This window comes from Magnolia sinica, chromosome 4 (genome assembly GCF_029962835.1).
Source record: "Magnolia sinica isolate HGM2019 chromosome 4, MsV1, whole genome shotgun sequence".
NCBI classification, from domain to species: domain Eukaryota; kingdom Viridiplantae; phylum Streptophyta; class Magnoliopsida; order Magnoliales; family Magnoliaceae; genus Magnolia; species Magnolia sinica.
Genome location: NC_080576.1, coordinates 45,836,575 through 45,862,847, shown reverse-complemented (window position 1 = coordinate 45,862,847; position 26,273 = coordinate 45,836,575). Strand labels below are relative to the sequence as shown.

General features: G+C 37.6%; 3 long non-coding RNA genes across 3 annotated transcripts; 1 reads left to right on the top strand and 2 right to left on the bottom strand.

Moving 5' to 3' along the window:
- Positions 1 to 1,389: 1,389 nt before the first annotated feature.
- On the top strand, positions 1,390 to 7,174 carry LOC131243075 (uncharacterized). The gene is made up of 7 exons (XR_009169846.1): positions 1,390 to 3,271; positions 3,960 to 4,074; positions 5,357 to 5,497; positions 5,711 to 5,823; positions 5,991 to 6,028; positions 6,668 to 6,754; positions 7,151 to 7,174. It is a non-coding gene; the product is annotated as an uncharacterized LOC131243075 (long non-coding RNA).
- A 5,127-nt stretch (positions 7,175 to 12,301) lies between these two features.
- On the bottom strand, positions 12,302 to 16,801 carry LOC131243074 (uncharacterized). The gene is made up of 3 exons (XR_009169845.1): positions 16,294 to 16,801; positions 12,795 to 12,939; positions 12,302 to 12,446 (listed from the first exon to the last, which is right to left on the bottom strand). It is a non-coding gene; the product is annotated as an uncharacterized LOC131243074 (long non-coding RNA).
- Positions 16,802 to 18,660: 1,859 nt separating this feature from the next.
- LOC131244485 (uncharacterized) lies at positions 18,661 to 20,580 on the bottom strand. The gene is made up of 2 exons (XR_009170320.1): positions 20,337 to 20,580; positions 18,661 to 18,776 (listed from the first exon to the last, which is right to left on the bottom strand). It is a non-coding gene; the product is annotated as an uncharacterized LOC131244485 (long non-coding RNA).
- Between the last annotated feature and the right edge of the window lie 5,693 nt (positions 20,581 to 26,273).

The window sequence follows — 26,273 nt, the reverse complement described above, 5'->3', positions numbered from 1 at the left end:
ATAAGTTTGTGTTCATGTTTTTGATTTGGAAAATGGCATTCGCAGGTGCTCCTAGGAGCATTCTCATACTAGGTCGGTGATTATGTGAAGAGGGTTGCAAATGCTATTTATTATCACGAATTATGCATGATTGGACAAATTTATGATTGAAATGATTGCCTGAAATATCAATCTAGATGTCGTATTTAAATCAATGCATGTACTAATTTAGAGGTATTATAAAAACAAGTAAGATGCCTGATTGAAAGTGTTGCCTGTATAACAGTCTAAGGTCCTGTTTGGCAGAGGCCTAAAAATGAGTTCATCTCATTTTAGTTGACAGTAATTGTGTATTAGAGATCTTGATTTCTAATATGCAATTATTGTTAATTAAAATGAGATGACTTATTTTTAGCGTCTACCAAACAGGGAATGACAGGTTGAAATCGTTGCCTAAATAACTATCTAGATGAGGAAATCACTGCCAATACCAATGTAGAGGTATCTATAAAAAGAGGAACAGATGGTTGACTGAAATCACAGCCTGAGATAATAATAATGTTTATTTATATCACCATTTATGTTTAATAATTTAGCTGGCTAAGAATCTTCTTCGGTTTCTCTTCTCTGCCACCAAAATCTTTGTTATCCAAGTGCCATTATGAGGCACCTAGACTAGCCAATTTCTCAAAAGAACATAGTATATTGGTACAGTTAATTCTACTTCTTTATTCTTTTCTCATGTGATTTATTGAATTAGTATTTACTTTTTAAAAGACTTAATATCAATAAGCTTAAGATGTTAAGATATTTAATTTTATAATATAATTTTGTTTGTCGTTGACTTGTATGTTTTTTTGCGAAATGCAGTGCTGGTTGAGGGTACTGTAGAAGGGTAAATGCCAAATTGGAAGCTTTGCAGCAAGGCTCTAGAGTCAAGAGATTTAAAAATTAGTAGAACCAAGATTGGGCTTTTGGAACTTGATTTTTAATCAACCTATGTAATGAACTATTACATAGCTCCTTTGGGAGTGTTGTGCACTCACTGCCAATCCTAAGCCTGGATAAAGGAGGGTTCTGTCAGGTTGGCAGCCAATGTGAAACTTTTGCCATAACTTTCATCATGAATCCTGACAATATGACATTCCAAACTCATGCTAGGGTTGGCTCCAAGCATATTTTCAAGATGATTAACTTCACTCCTATGCTCAGGTGGATTTTAGGCCATGTTGTTGGGCCATAATCAGTGTAAAGATGGATAATTTTACTTGCTAGAGTTTTGATGCATCTATATGACAACGCGAACAGTAGGGGATGTTTTTGCACTGGTTGGATTTCTTTTTTATTACACAGCTAATGGTATTATGTTTTCCTTGTTTCTGGAGTTTAGATTACTGAGTGCGATGAAGGGGCATTACTTATGAAGGTTCTTCATTGACATTGACTTTCCAATTTCATTGTACATTGGTTTTAACATGGAAAGAGGGTTAAATGCTTTAAGGGTAAGTTTAAATACTAGTTATTTATCAGTTTGATACATCCATTCTAACATTGTTCGTGCATGAAAGACATGGGCTAAGTACCCTGTTAAACTGCATGGATAGGCCTTTCACAGTGTGCTATGGTGCAGATACAACCAAGGTGGGCCCACATGATGATTGAACCAGAATTTCTTTATTGCAATTTTTTTTTTTGAAGATCAACAGAAATATTATTACTTCCAAAAGGGCTAAAGGGTGAAAGAACAAAACAAGCAAAGCTCAAAGAAAATAAAAGACCTACAGGTGGGCCACCTACAACTCAAGTTTAGAAACGAAAAAAACAAAAACAAACAAAACAAAACAAAAAACCCACATCTCTCACTAAAAAATAAAAATAAAAAAGATCCGCATCATAGGCTCTTTCTACTCTGAAGGGCTTCACCTACATGATTATGAGTCTTTAATTAACAAGATTTATTACTCATGCATATATTCTTAGAAATATATATTTATGATATAGCATTGTCTCCCATTGAAAATTTCAATGGGCCACCCTATAGAAAATTTAAGGCAATGGATCTATATATATTTACATATTGAATGTAGACACACTTGCACTTTCCCTGCTTTAATTTTTTTTTTTTTTTAAAAAAAAATTTCCCACCTTTTAGAGGCCCAAGAGCATCCAACTAAGGTAATTTTAATAGCACTAGTTAGAGTGCTTTTTGAAGGTGCACTTGCCTAACATGTATTAGATGGGACCTCACTATCTGGATTCCATGCATCTAAATTCAGGCAAATATGATTAATGGGTGTTGAGGAACAATTTCTCATTTGTCTTAGCCATTGATATATCTTGTCTTGTTGTCACTACCTGAGCATCATATTTCCAAATGCCAGATGCACTGATTCAGCATTCAGCATGCAAGTCAAACCAAATCAATGCAAATCATGTGCTCTCACGTAAATGCATCTTCAACTAAAATCTGCACTGATTCAGCTTTCCAACTAGAAGATTAGGGTACATTTAATGGAAAGTTGAAATGAGAATTAATCAAAGTTTCTCATCGATTAACTGATCTGATTTTTCTGTATGACCTATATCCTGGCTGTGTCAACTCTTTGGGTGGTTATATTTGTCTCAATGTATGTCCCATTCATAATATCTATTAATGCATGAGTGTCAACCATCACACTCTAGCAGAGTATCAAACTTGCCATCCCACGAGCAGATCTGATCTCACACACATGTGCCTCATTTCTATGTATGAGGTGAGGGCACTCCACTAATTGAAACCTTTCTTATAAGTGCACTTGAAACCCCAATCAAAGCACACTCTTTTTTCTTTTTCTTTCTATTTTTTTATTTATTTGTTTATAAATCAGGATAGCTCTTGTAAGTCACAATAGGCAGGTCCAATATTCAGAAAGAACTTTGGTGTGTACCTATTTTCATAGAGTTTTCTGATTTAGTTTTTTTTTTGTTTCATATTCAGAATTGTATTTGTTTTGTATTGTGAATCACATCATATGGCTTTCTTGCAGCTCTGCCAATGAAACACTAAGCACTTTGAATTTTGATAATTTATGAAATTTATGGTGAAATTTTCACGAAGTTTGAAGGATTTTTGAAACTTTGCTCTGATACCTATGTTTGCAGTTTCTCCAAAATTATGGCATTAATATCTGCACAAGGGAGCATAAATTTGAACTAACCTGATTAAGGCAAATCAAAGCTGAAATTTGAGATTAGGTCTTACCAAGAAATTGTTGTGAGATCAAAAGTCCAACATGAAGAAATCAAGGAAGAGGTAATATCAGAACCTTGTAAGCTAAGTAATGTCATTATGTTGTAACCAATGCTCAAGAACTTTGTGATTGATTCAGGAGATTGGTTTCCTTGGTTTGGCCAGCATATGATTGCCAAGTTGAGAATCCGGTCAAATTTCAGAGTACAAAAAAAAAAAAAAAAAAAAAGCTTTCCAGTGTACATTTTAAAAAATATCAGTGAAAAATGGTCTTTACCTTTAAAAAATATATACATACATACTTGTTTCTCCGAACTTTTTTATACTTTTATTTTTGTCAATTTTGATAACAATGGTTGTAACTGGTCTGGTCTGGGCTTGGCTTTCCATTTGATTTTATAATTTATGGGTCTCTAGTTATCTTAGATATCAAAGGCCATGATAGACTTGGGCCTCAGGTGCAAAAATTTGGGTGTTGGGTATGGGCTTCCACTAGTCCATAGTTGAAGTGGTCCAAAATGGCAATAAAGCACATTTTGAACAGCCTTAAATCCTTTTCTTTTTTCTAATTCTGAGCATGCCTGCAGTCTGATGACTGCTATGGCATATGTCTATTGAAATGTTTACCTGCATCCATATCTCGCATTCTTCTATTTCCATTTGTTGATCTGGGGCAATATAAGTCCTATAACTCAAAATCAGCTTTTCTTTAAATTATCAAGTTAGCTTTTATCTTGTTTATTTCATGCAGTACTGGAACTGAGCTTACACTAGGTGTCCTGCATTAGCTGATAGATGGTGTGTTTATGCTTCACAGGAATCCATATGGTCATGAGGAACTTGCTGTTTGTGAGGACATTGGTCAGGTAATTTTCTATAGAAATTGCATGAAATTTTGAGAGGCTTTTGAGATCTTATCATGGTTCCATGGTATCTGTTTATTCTAGAGGAATTTCAATCTTTGCTGAAATCATCTGCAAATTGTCGTGGTCTTGTATCAAGCTAGAGCAGAGAGGTCTTTTACTCGCTATTGCATTTATGCACATTCTGTTGGTTGCAATCTGTTTTTAATTTGCTTTAAAGGCAGAGAAGTTCAAGATACACTTTTGGATGCATCCACAACTTGTTACCAGTTTCCATTGAATAGATGTTGTAATGCTCGAAGGCTTCTTTTCTTTTTTTTTTTTTTTTTTTTTGTTATTTATTGTAGGTGCTTGACAAACATGGAGTGACTCTTTCATGCAAATGTTTTGCAACAGAAGATGGTGGAAAACTTGAGCTTCGTAAGGCAAGTATTACACCTTCCTCTAATCAATTTTGACCGTCTATTTTCATGCTAGTTGTCCGAAATGTGGGATATATTACAGGAGAAAAATGATGCCTGAATTCTGAACTTTGGCATGCATGCACCGGCCCTCTTGTGTCTTTGCCTGCTGTTGGAAGCCGTGTGGTTTATTTCCCACAAGGTCATAGCGCGTATTTCATGTATTGGATTGTGGGTAAGAATTACTGCCATGCATGTATTTCATGTTCAATTCATCAATTCTTCACCCTCAACTTCTCTTGAAAGAGTTTGCACTGAATTATAATCATTAATTTGATGTCTGGCTGTGTAGGTTCTCAAAGAAAGTGATTCTTGGCTGGAAGCAACTAATGAATATCTTTGTGGGGAGCTTCATGAATACCACATCAAATGTCCTCCGCTTGAGAAATGGGTGGAACCATCACTTGAGAAATCACAGGCTTAAATGTCCTCCGCTTGAGCATGCAAATCACACACATTCCAGCTCAAGTTGAAAGAAGCGATGTGGGTCCATATCTGTTCAGAGTCAGTGTGGCACAAACTGAGTACATGAATGAGAAAAGGCAGAGGATCATAGTCATGAGCCAGGCGCCCAGGCCCCAGTTGATTTATCTTATGTTAGAAATGATAGTGTATCAAATGGTTCATTTATCTTATGGGCCACAATGTTAGAAATGAATGATAGCAGAAACTTACCCATTAGATGAGTAGTCTAGCATGGTATGTGCACCATGGAACCTTCAGATGGACATTTGTGTAATATATCTTCTTCAAATGACCAAATGCATGAAGTCTTCTGTTCTTCTTACCTTTGTGGTTAAAAACTATATTTTTGAGGTTTTTAGATGAGGTTTTATGACTTGGTGACCAAGGAGGATGAGATGCTTAAGCAAGTTTCTTTCCCTTCTTCACGCTACCGTCTAGGAAACTATAGGAGTTTTGCCACATTGGAGAGCTACAATGGAATCATATTATGAGAAGATCCTGTAAGTTTCAACATTTCTCGATGTGTATTGGACTATTGATGTGCTTAACTTGTAAAGAGTGGGATCAATGATTTATGCTTCTTTTCTAGATCTAACTTTTTAGATTTTTGAGAAAAAATGGTTTTTCTTTCTTTGTTTGTTTCTGTGTAATACTAATAACAATTCAAGGGGATTGCATATTATGGCAATAATGGATTTCTCTCTCTTCCACAGGACTCTGGGGAAAAGGTTAATCTCTTTGATTGCTTTGGCTTTGAACTTGGATGAAAGCTTCTTTGAGCAAGTGGGTGCACCCATGGGATTTGTCCGTCTTCTACACTATCCAGGTCTGCTAGCATATTCAGACAACAAAAATATAGTAACTGTCATGTGAATTGCTGAATCTTATGCAATGTCAAAGAATTGGCAGTCTGTGTATAATCATTTTCACAAGAAGATACTAATAGGTTGGTGATAGGGTTGCATCTGATATTTTGGTTTTGTTATTCTACAGATCTGTAGGGAAAAGGATAAGGTACCTCATGCCAACGGGTAAGTTTGTTCATATACAAGTTAGTTATCTAAATAAAATTTATAATTTTAAATCTCAACCTCGTGTGTACATATTTTTTTTCTTCTATGCAATGATAAAACGTCCACAAATTGTAAGGAAATTTTCCATTGACTTTTCTATAGATGCCGATCAAGTTAGATCCACATTGTTTCATGGAGGTTAGATAAGCATGAATGTGAGTATAAGTTAGCCCATCTACACCACCTTCCTAGCTAGTGGGCATGAGATCCAAGATGTTGATCAGGTGGCATACAGTGTAGAGATATCTGGCATAAAAACCAGGCTTGTACAATTATCATGTGGACCATCCTTATTTTGACTCAAGGAACTTAGAAGATCAGACAATTGATGAACGTCTTGGATCTTGCACCCATATGCCATGTTGACAGATGCTCCGCAAGGCTGTCTTAGTCATACTAATTAACTCCATAAAAATTCATGCATTTCCATGATGATAGGCTTGGGGATTCAACTACTTTTGTTAATTCAGACCATTTATAAAATCCATGAAATGTAATGCATGATAAGATATGCAATAAACAGATAAATCCTATGGCTGGGATTACCTTTGACCAATGTTATTTATCTTCAATTTCAATTTCTTTTGTGTAAAACAGGCACAACAGCACTTTGATGAGTTTGATACTAATTACGAAGAAGAAGTGGAGGTTGTTGATGAGTTTGACAGCGACTTTGATGAAGATGTGAGTATTTTTTACATTTTTTTTTTCCTTCATTCATCCATGAGTAGTTCACATTTCAAGTACTGACTGGGCCTTCATGCTGGAACAAAAGAAGAAATCTATAGGACCCATCATGGGCTGGGCCATGCTCCAATATCCACCCTATCAAGTGATAGTGACATCCAATGAATATGGAGAATTATAACCAGCACAATTTGATGGTGCTAAATTGGCTCATCCGATGGGGAAGATTTTGGGTACATTCCATCCCCCATGGGAACTGGCATTTGAATGCTTTAGATCACCAAAAGATAGGCCTCACATGTATAGTTTGTTGGGCTGTGAAAATAACCAATTGAAAACTTTCTATTTCATCTTTGTTCTTTCATACTTCACAGTAGCTCTTGTTATGATCAGGAACCTGAGCCAGATGATGAGGAGGATGTTGATGAGAGGTTTGATTTCTTCCAACTGAAGTGGATTATTGAGAAATTCAACTTTATGCAGATAATGAGAGCTCGACTATTCCTGTAGGACACGGACTAAGAAGTGGCGAATATTTCCTAGATGCAAATCATGGACGGTCAACATTTATGGTAAAGCCTTTTCTAGTATAATCAATATGGACCAACTATTCTCCTAGCCATTCATCATGTGGTAAGGATAATCTGATAACTATGATTCTTGACAGAGATTTCCATCTAAGGTGGAACACATACTGGGAAATGGTACTATGAGGTCGACCTCACGGGAGCTTCCCATGAGGTTGAGCTGTGTGGGCTCCACCGTGATATGTATCGAACATCCAGACCATGCATTTAGTGGGCCCCTCTAGGTTAATGGATATCCCAAAAATCATCTGTATCCGGAACTCAAGTGGTCCACACCATCTGAAACAGTGTGAAATCATGCTTAAAACATCTAAAAGCACTTGTTGGGGCGCTCCTAATTTTTGGGCCAGGGAGCAGACAACATGAGGCCCCAACAAGTGAATGGCTGGGATTTGCACACATGGCATGTGGGAGAGATCACCATCAGGTAGGACCATCATCCATTCATGATTCATGTCTACCCATGGTCATGTAAAAACCACAATGGTCCACCAAACCCAAGGCAGGTGATGGTCATCAGATCCACATGATCGACTATTTAAGAGGGAGTTACAGTTTGTGTGATTCCTTTAAAGTCTTAAATGTAAGACCTCACATGGTCTGCTATTTAGGAGGCAGTTGCAGTTTGTGTTATTTCCTTTAAAGTCTGACTTGAAATGAATGTGTGATAACTGCAGTTACTGCTTGTGATTCAAACACAATCTCAATCCACATGTTTCTCGATTCAGCTGTTTGATGAAGGATACATTTAAGGAGCTTCAAAGGATCAATTTACATGAAGACACTTTTAGGGTTGAAACTGGTGCTCCTGTCTATTTGGCTGCTGTTCTTGAGTGGTAGCTGAGGTTTTGGAGCTGGCTGGGAATGCTGCTAGAGACAATAAGAAGTCCCGCATCATTATTGCTGTTTGTTGGTTTTGGTGTTGGGATGGTCTTTGCTGCTTTCTTTTCTTTTTTGATATTTTGTAAATAGTGTAATCCTACTGTTGAGGTGTAAATGTATGCGCTTCAACAAAAGAATGCAATAGATGTTATCATCAGATCTCCATCAATGAAGTTTCTTTAGGTTTTTAAAAATGAAATAAGGGTTTAAAATTGTTCCTAAAATTTCGTTTCTAAAATTTGACCGACATTAAGAAGGGTTTAAAACCATTTCTAAAATTTCGTTCCTAAAATCTGACCGTTGGCACTAGAATGGTTTAAAAACCGTTCCTAAAATTCCGTCCCCAAAATTTGGAACGGTACCCAAATCGGTTCCGAGCTGCAACTAATTTTTTGCGACGCCTCATTTAGGAACGGTTTAATAAACCGTTCCTAAATGACGATTTTGGTATACTAATCACCACTGTTCAAAGGTCTGTACAAGTACAAAGTTCAAGCAATTACATTTTCATCAAATAATGGTCATTTTCAGAAGGTCAAACAAGTATGGCTTTATAAAGGGAGGCCATTTTCGATGTTTAGCCATACCACAAGTCCATGTTGATCAAAATTCTCATGAAAAAAGGGGCACCCATCATTATAACCTTCCCAAGGCTGAGGCAATGCTTCCATGATATCTAAGGGGTTCATGAGGTGAGTACATATGGGATGGAGGTTAACAACAAATGTCGACCTGATCTAAGACTTTAGGGTGTCCTAGGAAGCTTCCAATGATGTGCATCGTATCCCCACTATAGATTGTTCTGTGGGCCTTTTGAGTTTTCGATGTGCCTGATTTGTGTGCTCAAATCCTAACATGATCGGGTGAAACTGATGGATGGTATGGATGTCACACGCGTCATGGTGGAGAGGTGTATGCTTCATGTGCCCCAAGGGCCTGTTGCATTACTTCCTTTTCCCAGGAATATTTGGAAGAGATTCCTCATTTCATCTGTGAAAAGGATATCCCTGGGCACACCATGGCCCAATCTCTGTGGAGCATAGGAAGTTTTCAATAGTGGGCGTTCAATCACTATTTTCTATGGTGTGGTATACGCAAGTTTTTCATCTGCATCATTTTTAAGCTCATGCTCTAAAATCAGTTGGCAAAATGGATACACGGCATAGATAAAACACATATCATGGTAGGGCTCACAACAATTTGGCAAAATGGATAGACGGCATAGATAAAACACATATCACGGTAGGGCCCACAGAGCTTGGGACATCGTGCCACATGGATATTCTTGTACAGGCAATTTGCTTCCAGAATATTCGGGTACAGTCACTCTGTCAAGGAAAGTTATTCGATACTCTGGCACGACATGACGCTTGATGCGCAGGGAATTAGAAATCCTACTTGCCGGTTACATTAGGTCAAATTAAAGAGACTAGAGTGTGAATCCACCCTCGCAAAGTTGCAAGCCCTAAACTACATTCTGATTCATGGACACTAGTGTGTTGAAATAGTAGTATCCTAAATTTAACTGTCCAGCAATCCGGTGATCAAATGAGCGTATTATTTATTTATGATCCATGGAAAGTGGGATCCATAACTTGGACAGTTTAACTTGAATGTCTTACAAAGGAATGAGCGGAAAATACAAATATCAACCTGATATAGAACTTCCTTGGCCCAAAAGAGGTTCAATAGTGGCCTTTCAATCTCCACCATTTTTCAGTATCGTGGCTCACTTAAGAGTTTTGAATTTGCTAGAGTTTTTTGAGGTATCCTAACCTCGGCTGGTCCAACTGATGAATGGAGTGGGTATAATGAAGACATCACGATGGATCCCATAGAGTTGTAGGTGTGTGGGTTATAGGGGATGTAGATTGCATAGTGACCTTGACACCATAGACCTTTGTGGTGACCCAACATGGGTGGATTTAACTGGGCCATGTAACCACGAACCTCTATATAACTGTGATGCAGGGAAGGATGTGTTGAGGTTGAGCACCCTCTTCCTTAGGGAGATAACTATTCTGAATTAACTTCTCTAGACTCCTCACAGAGATGCCTTGAATCCACAAGGAAAATAATAAAAATAGAATAATTTCTAAAAGTTCGTAATAAATTGATTGATGAAGAAAAATGAGCTTACAAACTTTTAAATAATAACATAAACCCTAAGAAAAAGTTTCAGACTCATATTATAACTAAAACTTTGAGAAATCATGACTTACTATAAATAGTAAATTTACTATTTATAAATGGTTGTGGTTTCCACTAGACCTCATGGTTTTCGGCCAAAATAAGTAAGTGTCCTATTTGGCTCAACCATGCTATCCTCATAATTATTCCAAGAACTTTTCATGTTAGATGCAACTTCTAAAGCCCCACGAATGAAGAGTTATACTAAAATTAAAACTTATTATAAATAGTAAAAACAAAATTAAAACAAGAATTCGGTCATCGATCTGATCATATTTCACAAATTCAGTATGTGTAACCCAACATAGTAGGATTGGATGACTAAAGTAGCTCGTCCTACCCCAAAATCATATAAGGTATGTCTGATAGCTCATTCTGATTTGTGATATACGTCCAATTTAAGTTTTCACGGTTCGGATCATTTGTCTCTGATCGGGCCTTTTCTGGTCCATCTTGGCCATGAAATTATCCGCAACCTACTCTACATCAAACTGGGCCATATACTATCATTGTAGATGGAGCCCAATGAGAACCACTCGGACATAACAATTGTCAAATACGCTTTGCATGGCCTATCCCATTTTTGACAGTCAGTCAAACCCCACCATGTTAAGTCACCATGGAGGTTCATGGTGGGTGGAAGGGTTGCATTCAATCCACATCCAGTTACAATGATTCTCATAAGAAGCTCTTGCAACCTTGTACGCTTGACAAAAGAGGTGGGTATAAGGGTTGTTCTTTAAGCCCCTTGCTAGGTTCCCACCCTTTCTATCTACTATTGGCCTTAAATCAAAACTATAAAAAGCATTAGGTGATACATCCGTCTCTAATAAATATAACATTGATTAATGGTCCTATCTTTTCTATCATTAGCCTTAAATCAAAACTAAAAAAAGTGTCAAGTGATTATCTCTCTCTAATGAATATAAAATTGATTCATGGTTGACATTTTTACCTAATAATTAATTCTTGAGAGACTTTAAAATGGAAAGAATGTCTGATGTGTTATCCCTTTTGTTATGGAAAAAATGGGCCGGTCCATAAGAAAAGGTCGGACCAGCAACCAGCATGACCCAATGGGCCGATGGCAAGAAAAAGAGCCAAACCATCCGACGCATAAGTACAACCACAGGTCGACACGACCACAGGTTGACACGACCCTCAACGGATTCTCTGGAGGAATAGCTTAGTAAGGCTATTAAGCCCTGTGAAGGCGGAGAACCTAAGGGCTACTGAAGTTTGTGATCACAAGGACATTATAAGCATGCCTTGTCAGTTTTATCATCGGAATAGCGCCTACCTTCTGATAGCTCGGCTAGAGTGTCTCTGAGGCACCCTTACCTCTATAGTTCGACATTACCCACTACGCCAAAATGCGAATTTATGACGGACCGTCGTAAAACCAAATAAACGACGGATTTCATCCGTCGCTGGTCATTTTTTTTCGACGGATAAAATCCGTCGTTTAATCTGCGATAGATAAGGTCCGTCGCATAGTAGCAACGGATAAGATCCATCACAAAAAATTAAAAAATCCGTCGCTAAAATTCGAAAAGTGCCGTCATTAAAAATATTAGCGACGGATAAGGTCCGTCGCTAATACGAGCGATGGACCAATTCGTAACGCCATTAACAATTTTAGCGACGGATTTGATCCGTCGCTAAAATATCTGTGAATTAAAAAATATATTGCTAGATTTATTTTTTTATTTCGAATCTTACTCCTGATGGTCATTCAAAAAAAATTCACACGTTTGTTTAATAAGAATCCTATTCAAAAAATTATGATGAATCTTGTTCCGCCATTTACTATAGCAAGGAAAATGATAATTACAAAATATGCTATAGAACAAAGTCCAAAGGAAGAGAATTACCTATTGGATGAAAAAAATGATTAGGAAGAGTCCCGTGACTTTAGTCAAGTCAATTTGTTGAGTTTATGGCCTGGTTTTAGGTAGACTCGATGAGTTGTAGAACTATGGATGATGATCTGCCTATTGGATGCACCCTCTTCGACACGAGATCAGTCCCTTAAAATATGAACTCACGTTGAGCGATTGTGAAAACAATTAATTAACCAACTGATTTTCTGAGTGCATGAAGAAATCAAAAAGGGAAATATGATCTCATAATGTCACAAAGAGTTGGAGATTAGCATGTATGTGCTATTTTTCTACATCCAACACCAAATTTATCCCTATTTGATTATGTGCTATTTCTCCCACCAAAAACTTATTCTAGCATTTTAACACCATTTTATCGCCATTTAAAACTCATTCAGATGCAAGTTATTATAGATCCCAATGGCATTAAACAATTTATTTAAAAAACATGAAGTAATAACATCAACAATTAAGTAACATGTAAGATATACTCACCATGGAAGAATTCAATTGTTCTTGTAACAAACCATTATGAGCCCTCAAGTTGCTTAGATTTCCACATTATGTTCTTTTCCTTCTGCAACTTGGAAATGTTCTCGGCAGCCAACACTGCATCCGATTGAAGATTGCTGCTATATTGCTGCAAACTCAATGTTATATTCTTGCGAATTCTTGCGACCACTTGTTAACATCCTGAAGAGATGCCATCTACAGAATCCAACAATACCCAGTTGGGGATTTCAATTGAGATTCATCCAAAATGAAAATTGAAATAAAATGAAATTAACAAATTAATTAAACTAAACATTCGCATGCCCTGTTGATTGGAGGTCAATGGCTCTTAATGGGCTTTAGCAAATTCCTGACAAAGAAGCATGCAACTTTTCATAAGCAACTCTTGCCTCAATCTCTTTCCTATGAGAATTCAATCACTACCTTTCTAAATGCATAAAAGGAAAGACACAAATATAAACAATACTTAATATAAAATATTTACGGAGAACTGTGGTTTTCTCAAATTCTCACCAATTTATGGGCTTTCCTTTTTGTAAGTTTCATCATGCAAAGAATCACATTTCCCCCGAAGTCCGTAATCATTTCAATTAAATCTTTTTTCCTTTTGCTTCATTTTTGCCTCTAAGAAGATACAGATTTCAGGTTGCTATCTACTTCATTGGCCGACTAAAGAAGAGTTGGCTAAAGGCCTTTTTAAGTTGTCTAAGTAACGTTATAGTTCACCTACTCTATAATGCAAAGCAAATCTTTTTCTAAATGCATAAAAGGAAAGACAAATTTCAATCACTTGTGAATCACGTTTCCCCCAAAGTCCGTAATCATTTCAATTAATTCTTTTTCCTTTTGCTTCATTTTTGCCTCTAAGAAAATACATGATTTCAGGTTGCTATCTACTACATTGGCCAATTAAAGAAGAATGGACTACTATTTGACTCTAATATTGGCTAAAGGCCTTTTTAAGTTGTCTAGGTAATGTTATGGTTCACCTACTCTATAATGCAAAGCAAATCTTTTTCTTTCTTTATTTGTTTCTTCTTCTTCTTTTCTTTTAGATGGTTACAGGTGCGACTGAAAGACATTGGAATTATTTGTTACAGGTATAGGTCAGGTCGTAAAGGGCTAGGATGTTGGCATTGCTGGTAGCTGCCTGGAAGATAGAGAATTTGCTGCCAAAGTTGTGGGGTGCAAGATTTCTTCTAGCTACATTGTTGAGCTCACACCCTAACATGAGTGAGCAAAATGGATTGATGCGTTGGATTTCTCAAAAACATCATGATAGGCTTTAGGTTGGTTTCAATAGGTCCTCACTTCTGTTGGTGTGGTCCACTTGAGCTTTGGATCAACCTCATTTTAGGCTCATGCCCTAAAATGAGTTGGCAAAATGGATGGATTGCATGGATAAATCATATACATTACATGGCCCCACGGAGTCGCAGCAAGGTTGGTAAATAGTTATCCAATAGCATCACCCATGCATGCATGCATGCATTACTACTACCTCTGTGTAAGTGTGGAGATTGAATGTCAGCCCTTGAAACACTTGGGCCCACCGTAATGTTTCTAATAATTCCACTCCATCCATCATTTGGGTGGCATCATTTTAGGTGTTTGGCCCAAAAATGAGGCAAATTCAATATTTAAGTGTGCCACACGGTTTGTATTGAACTCTAATTGTTCAACTTCAATCATTTGTGGGGCCCATCGCGATGTATCTAAGAAATTCACTATGTCTATCAGTTTTGCCAACTCATGTTATGGGATGAACCCAAAAATGAGACAGATCCAAAACTCAAGTGGGCCACACAGCAGGAAAAAGTGTAGATTAAGGGTCAAGGGTCACAGTCCAAACATTTGGCATCATCGTGATGTTTTTGAACAATCCATCATGTCCATCTATTTTGCCACCTTAGGTTGAGACATGATCTAAAAAATGAGGTAGATCCAAAACTAAAGTAGGCTACACAACTAGAAGCAATGGGAATTGAATGCCATAATTATCAAACAAGTTTTTTTACTTTAGATTTCAAATTCAGGCTTCAGATTTCAGATTCAGGCTTCAGATTTCAGATTCAGTCTTTTAGATTTCAGATTCAGGCTTCAGATTTCAGATTCGGTCTTTAGAATTCAGATTCAGGCTTCGGATATCAGATTCAGGCTTCGGATATCAGATTCAGTCTTTAGACTACAGCCATAATTATCAAACAAGTTTTTTTTTTTTTTTACTTCAGATTTTAGATTCAAGCTTCAGATTTCAAATTCGGTCTTTAGAATTCGGATTCAGGCTTCAGATTTCAAATTCGGTCTTTAGAATTCAGATTCAGGCTTCAGATTTCAAATTCGGTCTTTAGACTTTAGCAATAATTATCAAACAAGTTTTTTTACTTCAGATTTCAGATTCAGGCTTTAGATTTCAGATTCAGGCTTCAGATTTCAGATTTGGTATTTAGATGGTTGTTGATTGATCCATGAGAGTTTATACACACCATCCAGCCATTTGTACCAGCTCACTTCAGGGTACGGCCTCAAAATCAAGACTTTTAAATTTCAGGTGGATCATAACACAGAAAATGATGGGTTTTCCACAGTAAACCTTTTTGTGGGGCCCACTGTGACGTCTATCTGTCATCTCTGTCCACTAGGTCACTTGGACTTGGACGTAGGGTCAGGGTTTTAACGATCCTAATTTTTGTGACCCACTTAAGACTTCGACTAAATAAATTAATAATTTGATTTTACTCTTACTAATAAAACCAAACACTTAGCCTTTTTAGTAAGAGCATTCCTGAGGGATAGGTCTTAAGATTGACTCTTAACATTGCGTAAATTTTGTTTTGCCGAATGCACAAAAAAAATTGGTGAAATATTTTAGAATTAGTATTCTTTCTCTATTCAAATGGAAGATTTAAAGAGAATTCTACCCAAATATCCTTCAAAAAGCTAATTCCGGGACCCCGACCCACCAAAAATCCAACTACAGGTAATGGCTTGATTAGACTCTTGCCAATCCGCCTAATCGCCCTCCACATATAAGATCCAACCAGATAAAAAATTTAGCCATATACAAAAAATATCGGACCTAGTATTATCTACTACATACTAGTAACAGACAACCAATATTGGGGCACCATACCATAAGCTACAAAAATTTCATGTCTCCCTAAACAAGGTATCCTCCATTGATAACACACACACACACACACAGATATATATATATATTAGAAGTTCTTTATTTTCATTTACATCCGCAAATACATTCATCATCCATCCAACTATTAACAACATTTACAAAAAATAAAAGATATCCAACCAACTCTTAATAATAATTTGCAACTTAACCTACTGGGAACCGTCATGCACCGTAATGTCTTTAGGGCAGAGTGGGTTCTGAGGAGTTACAAGTTCACCCTGACGACAACATATAAATGAAGCGATAAAGATATAAATGATTCAAGATTAATTTAAGGTTTTGAGAACTTACATCCACCTCACTCTTATTGCCAAGTAGTCCTGATGAAAATGCATTCACACTACAAGAAGGGGGGGAAAAAAAAAGACTTTGTGGCTGCACCGATACGGTCTAGTATAAACAGCTGCCTACGTACCCAATGTTCAGAAGATTAGGATCAAGCCACTGCGTAGTTCTTAATATTTAAATCAGAACATTTTATGCATAAGCAGAGAAAAAATCAAAACAAATCATAGCATTATCAGTGTTTTAGCTGACCGAATTCAGTATATCGCCCTACATATCGCCTTTGAATCTTGAACCATCCACCCCAATCTTCATGGAGAGGTTGATGTAATTACTAAAATATCTATAATATGAAAAGAAAAAAAGGTAGACATGAATACGTATCATCTATCACAGATCATGTAATTTCTAGCAGCAGAAGTTAACTGAAACTGAAAACCAGAGAACACTGAGCACGAGCACATATCATCTGTCACAGATCATGTAATTTCTAGCAGCAGTAGTTAACTGAAACTGAAAACCAGAGAACACTGAGCACGAGCACGAGCACGAGCACGTATCATCTGTCACAGATCATGTGATTTCTACTAGCAGAAGTTAACTGAAACTGAAAATTATTGAATTCATGTCAGTACCTGCAACATTTGAACCCATAGAGGAAACCATTTAGCATCTAAGACTTCCATATGATGGATTGATAAAAACAAAATACATGTTCACAAATTTTAAAAGAAAATTGAAAAGAAATCTATGAAAATGACTTATGGTACCATACCCTCCAGACAAGGTACCACAACTTATGGTACCATACCCTCCATCCTGCCAACGCGCTACTAGTGTAGGCCATCAGCACCATCAAAGCAGTAGGCCTGACCATGTAGATAACCTAACACAAAAGTCAATCTACATAATTGGGCCTTTGATGTCATGCCCAAACCTGCCCCTTAACATAATATACAAGCCTACTCACGTCTCACACTGCAAAACCTAGGCCCAGGCCTGAGCCCAACCCAATGATTAAGCAGGCTCACAGCAACTTGCAAGTCTAACATGTATCAGTCCAAGATCTGAAACCCAACACACCAACCTAACCCATTGTCATCCCTAAATCCAATAGAACACAAAAACAAATTAAATAAATAATCACAATATGAACCCCTCACCTAAAGTATAACAGAGGTTGTGGTGTTCGGATGTATCGTCAAAAGGCAGATGCTATGCAATGTTCTCTTAAGGATCATCTCATACTCCCTTTCTGCTGCCTAAACAAAGGTTCCTGATTATCTTTATCAGCGAAACTATTTCAATGACAAGAAGCATAATCAAATCAAAGGATAATACATCAAACCTAAATTTGAAACAAAAGTGGTTCCTGATTGGATTTTTGAGACGCATGTAGAGTCAGCCTGTGTATCAAAAAGTATCAAGTGAACCCTGTGATATATTTATTATCAAGTACTCTATTTCAGTTCCTGTAGCAGAGATAAGCAATCCAGACTGTTCATCAATCAGGACCTTATCATTGGACTGCATCCCAAAAGTCATATCAGTTGATGATCCTAACCACCAATAAAGGATTATTTGTTTATGCTTACAAATATGCACCTAGAAAAAGGTCCAACCATGGTCGACGTAAGGTGGGAAAATATATTCCAACTAGCAGTTAGGATCATCCGGTTGGGCACATCCACAAGGGGGTCCAACAGGTGGACTGTCATATGTGTGCAACATGCAGAGAGATAGACACCTTGATAGCTTAGGTATGTTTGTTTGGAACTGGATTTTTTCACTGTATGTTTCACATTTTATAGGAAAAAATAATAACAAATACCCACTTACAAACCATCCCCTTGCCAAGACAATAAGATGCATGAATTCAACTATAATCCAACAACTAATGCTCTGTTGTTAAGTAATTACAGCAGGTGGTGTATCAAACCCCACTGATTTGAAGAGAAACTAAAGCCATGTAAAACCATAAATCTGCATGACTGAAGGATAATGAGAATGTAAAGTCTGAGCCGCAAACCTTTTGAACCTAATGATAAGAAAATAGTGATTAACACAAAGGCAATAAACTACGTACACGTCCTCAAAAGTAAAGGAACTTGATCGAGCTATTTTCTTGAAGCTAATAATCCTGAACACTTTTTTTTCTTTAAAATTTGTCATGAAAATGTGTTCTTGAACTTGGAACCAAAAACCATACAAATCCTTATTCCCACAGCTAATATAGATGAATATAATTAAATCTAGCATCTGGGTATTGAGCATTATAGAAGTTATCATTAAGCAAATTGAAAAACCTAGGCAGATTTATCACCTTTTTTTACCAATTAGCCGATGCATCATAGAGTTTGGAATGTGGTACTCACCAATCTGCCCCATTTTTGGCTTCCAAATAACCTCAATTGAAGCCTTCTCAGGGTTTTCATTTTTTCTTGTTCCAGCTTTAGGCCGATACACTGCCGCCAATACTATAGTATCCCCTAAATCATCAAGAAAAAGTTCAACCACATCTCAAAAAAAGTAAAAAATAAAAAAAAATTATAGGGCAGGTCCAGTAAGAACAAATTAAACTAAGTCCCACAACTGTTTCGAGAAGTGCCTCTTGGTTATGACTGGTGTAAAGAAGAGCAACATATATAAAAATCCACAAAATGAATAAACATACGAGTAACAAAAACCAATCAAAAGAAAGTGGAAAGTTAGCCTTTGGAGAATAAATTAAAACTGAATCCCATAAATTAGAAAATACTAAAGTAAAATGTGTGACAAAAGAAAGGGGAAAAAAAAGATCAACAAAAATAGTCAGAACCAAGTATGTGTTTAGCTGAGCAACAAAGCCTATTAAAATCAACCACATAAAGTGGTGATTATGGCAACCTTGATGGAGTTGGAGCCTGTCTCATTTGTAGAGAGTAGAGACTAAATGATGCATACACGAATTGAAGATCATGGACATCCATGTGCATAGTTGTTATGCTTTAAGATGGTCATTGGGTGTAGGGTTATCAACAAGCACCTGGATGTGTGGATACCCTATCTGATTTAAATGGATCTAAACCAAATGTTTAGACCCATTTAAAGAAGGAGATTAGGTTCAGGTCCACCATCCTGGGCCTGGTTAAAAGTTGGGTCAGGCTGGATGACTAAATGAGCACTCAGTTAGTTTTAACTAGGGCAGGGCACGTTGGAGCTCACTGGGTAGTGTTCCCAGTTGATCCAAATAGCAATATTATATATGTTAATATGCATTACTTCAACAATTGAATGAGGTCTGCTAAGTTCATATGTGTTTATAAGAGAGCCCATCCACACACACCCAAGTGTCAATGTGGCACATATGTCATCCACTCCATCCATCAGGTGGATCTAATCGTTTAGATGCCCTTATCTAATAGAACCTGATTGGGACAAACCCAAACCCTACTTGAACCCAAGGTCCTAAGACATGATGAGTACCTAAACCCGATTGGATACATGTTAGGAGTAGGACCTCAATATAGTACCAGGACTCACCCAACCTGTTTACAGCTGTAGTCGGGTGTACTAGATTGTGGCTAGTAGCATAGGGTATAGTCTATTTTAAAATAGGAAACCCAACACAGTAATCCTATTTCAGCATTCAGTAAAACCTGTTAACATCCTTTTCTATATATAACCCAAGAAGCTCTGCCACTCATGAGATTGAGAGCATTCCTAGTGGCCCATGTGCCAACTTGCCATGTTTGCATGCGATATCGAGGCCATTCATCCCGGTCAGATGCATCTTTGAATACATTAGATTCGACATTTAAAAACACGAAAAAAAGAAAACAAAGAAAAAAGAAAAAAAGAAATCCCCAACTAGTTAAGGATTAGACAAGACAAATCCCTAATGTGGAATTCGATAATACAAATCCCTAAAAAGGGATTCGACAATGCAAATCCCCAACTAGGGATTTGACAATACACATCCCTAATTAGGGATTTGTATAATAAATCCCTAATTAGGGATTCGACAATGCAAAAAGCAACAACGAGAAGGGAAAAACCATACATCATACCTGAGAATCCGGGATTTATGAGCAGCAGAAGGCCAAACTGCAGCAGAGGGCCGAGGAGAGAGAGAGAGAGAGAGAGAGAGAGAGAGAGAGAGAGAGAGAGAGAGGAGGGGCTATGATTTTGAGCGAGAGAAAGATAGGGAGAGGGAGAGGGAGAGGGAGAGGGAGAGCAAGGAAGAGAGAGAGGAGGGAGAGAGATTGACAGGAAGAGAGAAGAAGGAGAGATCCGTAGGAAGGGAGAGAGAGAGGAGAGCGTCTGAGAGGGGTTGCAACAGGGACTGGTTAGGGCCGGCGCCCTAACCAGTCCTCAAAATGCTTGCAAGAGGGACGTCACCAAGTTATGTGGGCCCCACTATGATGTATGTTTTGTATCCACACCATCCATACATTTTGAGAGATCATTTTAGGGCATGATACAAAGAATGAGGCGGAACCAAGGCTGGAGTGGACCCCACCACAGAAAACAGTGGAGAGAGTGACGCCCACCGTTTAAACCTTCCGAAGGCCCACCATCATGTTTATTTGAGATCCAACCTGTTCATGTGTTAAAGAAGACATGAAAGAAGGGAAAACACAAATATCAGCTTGATCAAAAACTTTCGTGGCCCTTAAAACTTTTTAATGGTGGGCGTCACTCTCCCCACTATTTTCTGTGGTGGGGTCCACTTGAGCTTTGGATCTGACTCATTCTTTGGATGATGCCCTAATATGATCTCTCCAAATGAATGGATGGTGTAGATACAAGACATACATCATGGTGGGGCCCACAGAAGTTAGTGACGTCACTTCAGTGGCGAGTCTCGCTGCTCAACCTGTCAGTATCTAATCTGCACCCTTGAGAGAGGGGCCTGGGTGACGTGTTCAAGTTCTGTGGGTCATATCATGAGGTATGTGTTATATCCAAACCGTCCATCCACATGGCGAGCTCGTTGTAAGGCTTGAGACAAAAAATAAGACAGATCTAACTATCAACTGGACCACACGATCAAAAGCATGTAGGGGATTGAGCGTCTACCATTGAAACCCTTTTGGGGGTCACAAAAGTTTTGGATCAATATGAAATTTGTTTTTCCTCTTCATCCAGGTCTTTGTGACCTTATGAACAGATTGGATGGAAAATATACCTTATGGTGGGCCCTGCGAATTTTTTAACGGTGAAAATCATCACCCATGCTGGTATTTGTGGTGTGGTCCATTTAATCTTTGGATATGATTCATTTTTTGGATAATTCTCTAAAATGATCTCGAAAAATGGATGAACGGTGTGGGTTGATCCCAAATTTTTGGTAAATCCAAAGCTCAAGTGGATGGTGCCACACGAAACAGTGTGGAATAATGATTTCCACCATTGATACCTTCCTTGGGCCCACAGTGATGTTTATTTGCCATCCAACCTGTTCATAACATCAAAAAGAAATGGATGAAAAGAAAACACAAACATCAGCTCGATCCAAAACTTTTGTGGCCTTCAAGAATTTTTTAATGATGGAGGTTCAATCACATTATTTCTTGTGGTGTGGTCCACTTAAGCTTTGGATATGCTTCCTTTTTGTTCTCTAGACCTAAAATTATCTGTTAACATGGATGAAATGAGTGTATAAATTAAATAAATAATAGTGGACCCCACAAAGTTTACTCGGTATGCTAAGGGTACTAAGTAACTCACCTAAACGTAGTGGAGAGGGATTTCCTTAAAATATTCATAATCATATATTGAGTCTGCCTAAATGTGATTCACATTTCCAACCCACTCATTATGTGTGTCCTACTTGGATGAGGGGTCAGACCAAGTTTTAACGGCATCCAAAACTGATGTGGGCCCCACCAAGTGCTTTTATATTTTTTAGGATGTCTTCACAAGGTTTTAGATGGTATGGCCCACTTGAGTTTCGTATACGGATGATTTTTGAGATATCTCATAACTTAAAGGGGACACATCAAATGCACGGTGTTGATGTTCGACACACATCATGATGGGGCCCATAAAACTTACTAACAACAATTCTTAAGTTCTTGCGAGGTCAATAAGTTGGGTCACAATTTTGACCAAAATATATGGCCCATTTTATATGTCTGGTCTATTCACTATATTTTACTAATCAATACTCCCAATTTGACTAGTTACTCGCCCAGATCAAGCTACAAATGATAAAGATATGGGGCATACAAGATTGATCATCAATTTGAGTGAAATTTGATTTAAACAATTGAAGTTATTTACTCTTCAGTCTGAACTAATTAGATTGTCCGAAAATGGTTAAAGGTTCAATTAGTGGATGTGCCTAATAATTTATTAAAAATATTTATAATTTATTAAAAAATATTTTTTTTTCACAGATAAATTTCAATTTCCATTTAAAAATAACATTTTTTTTTCAAAATGTATATTTTTTTACTCTTAATTTTTCTTTGAAAACTTTTAACAAAATATCATTTTTATTATAAAATATTTCAAAAAAAATTAAAATACAAATTCTGAATTTTATTTTTAAAATCTCAAAAAATTTCTCAAATTTTAATTTTTTTTTCCCAAAAATTCCAAAATGCCGATTTTTTTTTTCTTCAAAAGCATCATTTTATTTTCAACATTTCAATTTTCTTTTTTCAAATGATATATATTTTTTTTCAAAATCTCATAGTTTTTATAAATAACTTTTTCTTTTAATTTCAAATTTTGAACATTTTCATTTATTTTTCAAAATCACAAAAATTTTCAAGTTCTTTATTTTTCATTTCAAAATGTTTGTTTTTGTTGAAGTATCAATTTTTAAATATCATTTTATTTTAAAATTTTCAATTCTTTCTAACTTCTCTAATTTTTTTTTTTAAAGCAATTTTTTCGAACTTGTCACTTTTTATAGAACTTGTCAATTTTATTTTATTTTTCAAAATACATTCTCATTTTCTTTTTCAAAATATTTTCATTTTCAACATTGTGAAAATTTTCTCAATTTTAAAAATCTTTTTAATTTTCTTTTTCAGGATATTATTTTTTATTCGAAATCAAAATCTTTTTTTTTCTTCAAAATTATCAACTTTATTCAATATTCTTTTTTGTTCCCACAAAATAGATTTTTATTAAATCACGATTTTTATTTTTTCAAAATCTATTTTTTTCTCAAACATTGTTAAATTTCCACCATATTCTAAAAAAAATGAAAAAAAATTAATGTTTTTAGCAAAAGTCCTTTTACAACGGATCATGATCCGCTACAAAAGCAACTGAAAAGCGTCGCCAATTAGTATTTTGGGTGGGAATTTGCAACTGATCATATTCCGTCGCAAAATCAAAATTTGTGAAGGATTTAGTTCGTTGCCAATGTATGACGGGCCAAAATCCGTCGTAAATCAGATTTTAACGACAGATTTTGGTCTGTCGCGAAATTCCGCAACGTTTGGACTACGGATTTTTGAAAAAGACGGGCCTTGCGACGGACTTTTTCCATTAGAGACAGATTAAATCCGTCGTTAAACCAAGATATTTTTGGTCCGTCGCAAAAATACGTCGCAAATTTGTGATTTTGGCGTAGTGACCTATATGTCGAACAAGGTTATCGGCTCCCTATTGACGCCCGACCTTATATAGGGAAACTACCTAAAGTTCTCTCCGAGAATCCTGGGAACCAAGGATCTTGGGAAGATCTCCGACACATTAGGAGTTCTAATCCAATTACAACACATACCTTTTAAACAGAAAAGATCATTAAACGGTGTGATCTTCCCTCTACTATAAATAGAGAGTCCTCTAATGGTGAAAAGGTACACACTGATAATCTTTTCTACTTAGATTGTTTCTGTAAGATCCGTATCCTAGCCTGTACCGTTCCGTAGGCTTCCGCGGTCCTCCCGGTCGAATTTCGACGACACGCGATTTGTTATCAGCGTTTGTGAGCGATCATGAGTTGTGTCCCATATATCAGAGTCGGCTCAACTCAAAACTTATACCCTTGCGACCGCGTCGTCACCGCGGTTCTAATGCCACGTCTCGTGCGTCAAAGCGACACTTAGATCAGAAGCTGTGGTCTGCGCATTATAATGGCTGTGGACCTCACATTGTGGGACTACCTACCCCTATGACACCATTCTCTAGGTGTCATGTCCTTAAACAAGTAATAATGGCTCATCCTCTTAATCAACACCACCCCTTACCTGGAATTTATGATGGCCTTACATCATTATGACAAGCCATAACTTCTCTCTCTCTCTCTTATCTCTCTCTCCCTCTCTCTTTCTTCCTCATTCTCCATTTGCAAGAACCATGGACGTCCAACCCATCCCAAAGTTCCAACCATCTTCCACCTTAGATCCTCACCAATCCAACCTTTATATCATCATCTCCACCGTTGAGGAAGCTTCGTAAGGGCGTTAGAGCATAATGGTAGAAGTTGAAGGGGAAGATCTTGAGGTGGGTGTTTCTCTCTCTCCTTCCTTTATTTGTGGCCCATTTAATGATTGTATGTGGTATCCAAACCGTCCATCAAATGAACCCCATGGCCGTGCAAGCCATGTGGGCCCTACCGTATGGTGAGAAGAAAACACAAATATTGGATTGATCCAAATCAAGTGGGCCGTCCATGTGGGACCCACGTTGATGAGATAATTCAAGTCGTCCAGTAAAGCTTGAACAGACAGGCGTTTGCATGTGAGAAATAAAACAAAAAAAATATCAACTTTATTTGAGATTTTTAGGTGGGCCACTCATGCAGGCCCCACCTTGATGTATGGATTTAATCCACATCGTCTATTCCATTCCTCGAATTATTTTAGGGGTTGAGCCGAAAGATGAAGACAATCTGACTATCTGGCGGGCCATAGCATAGAAAATAACGTTGTTACCGTTGGAATCTACCCTGATGTTTCTATACATCGAAATATGCTCAATATTTGGCTTGTTTGATCTGTTATGGGCTGTAAAATCTAATGGGTGGGGTGGATTCTTCTGATGCGGGCCCCACCTAAGAAAAACTCAGAAAAACCAAAATTTATAAAAATATGTTAGTGTGGGGCTTCCTTCTGCTGACGTCCCGCGTCCAGAGGACGCTGAAGTGTCCGTTGCTAGACGTAGGTGGGATGGTGGTCCCCACTATAGACCCCACCGTGATGTGTGTTGAACATCCACACCGTGCACCTGATGGGTCCCCTTTAATTAGTGGGTCACCCCAAAAATCAGCCATGAATGGGACTCAGGTGGTCCACATTTCAAAACAGTAGGGGTTGAACGCCTACCCTTGAAACCTTTTTTTTTGGGTCCCAAAAGTTTTAGATGCTTATGATATTTGTTTTTTCACCTTTATCAAGGTCTGTGTGACCCTATCAACGGATGGGATGGAAACTAAACGTTATGGTGGGACCCACACCATAACGTATATGTTATGTACAGACCGTTCATCTGATGGACGAGCAGCAGCAAGGTGCTGCTGTGCTTGGACGTCAACATGTGGGCCTCACCACAAGGTATTGTTATATCATAACCGTCCATCCACTAGACGTGGCCCCACCTGACGCAGGTGTATTATCCAAACCGTCCCTCAGGATGGTGGACCCTGATGAAGCATGTGTTATATCCTTCACCGTCAAGACATATCTGGACGGTGTTGAACTGATTAGGATGGGGCTATAATGGGCCACCCAATAAATGTATATATTTTATATCTAAATCGCCCACCCATTAGACGTGGACCCCACCATGGTAGCGTCCGTCCATCTTAGTTTGAATAGCTGAAAACCAATCTTCGCGATCTTTTACAATTCTGCCACCTAGGCATGGGTTGCTGCAGCCCCATGGGACACCTTGGACGGTCCAGATCATGAAAAGTGATGATGGGTGGGGCCCACTGTCAAAACCCAGTAGTAAGCACGTCCATCACTGGACGTTTTGCGCTAGAAAGGAATTGTTTGGATGCTTTGTTCAAAAAAATAGGTGGGGCCCACTTCTGATGA